Below are 303 nucleotides of genomic sequence, written 5' to 3'. Positions count from 1 at the left end.
CTCAACACTGTCACGCTGCAAAACAGGATGAAACAACAACAAAAATCCCTAATTCAGGCCACTTTGTATCAAGGTGGGTTTTCTGCGCCCCTCGAGCTGCTGGGGGAACAAGCGTCATCCCACAATTGTTGATCTCTCCCCCTCCACCTGCATTGATGGGGCGCACCACAATGTCTGTCTGTTCATCATCATCTATTTTACATTTTCCAGTCATATCCTCAATGCAACACTTATTTCAGAAATTAGGCATTTTCTTTGCTTGACCCCACTTCAAAGGCATGATGTCAATTCAGAATATATAAT

Source organism: Oncorhynchus tshawytscha, linkage group LG23 (genome assembly GCF_018296145.1).
Source record: "Oncorhynchus tshawytscha isolate Ot180627B linkage group LG23, Otsh_v2.0, whole genome shotgun sequence".
In the NCBI taxonomy this organism is placed as follows: Eukaryota; Metazoa; Chordata; class Actinopteri; order Salmoniformes; family Salmonidae; genus Oncorhynchus; species Oncorhynchus tshawytscha.
Note: the sequence above shows the minus strand (reverse complement) of the source record.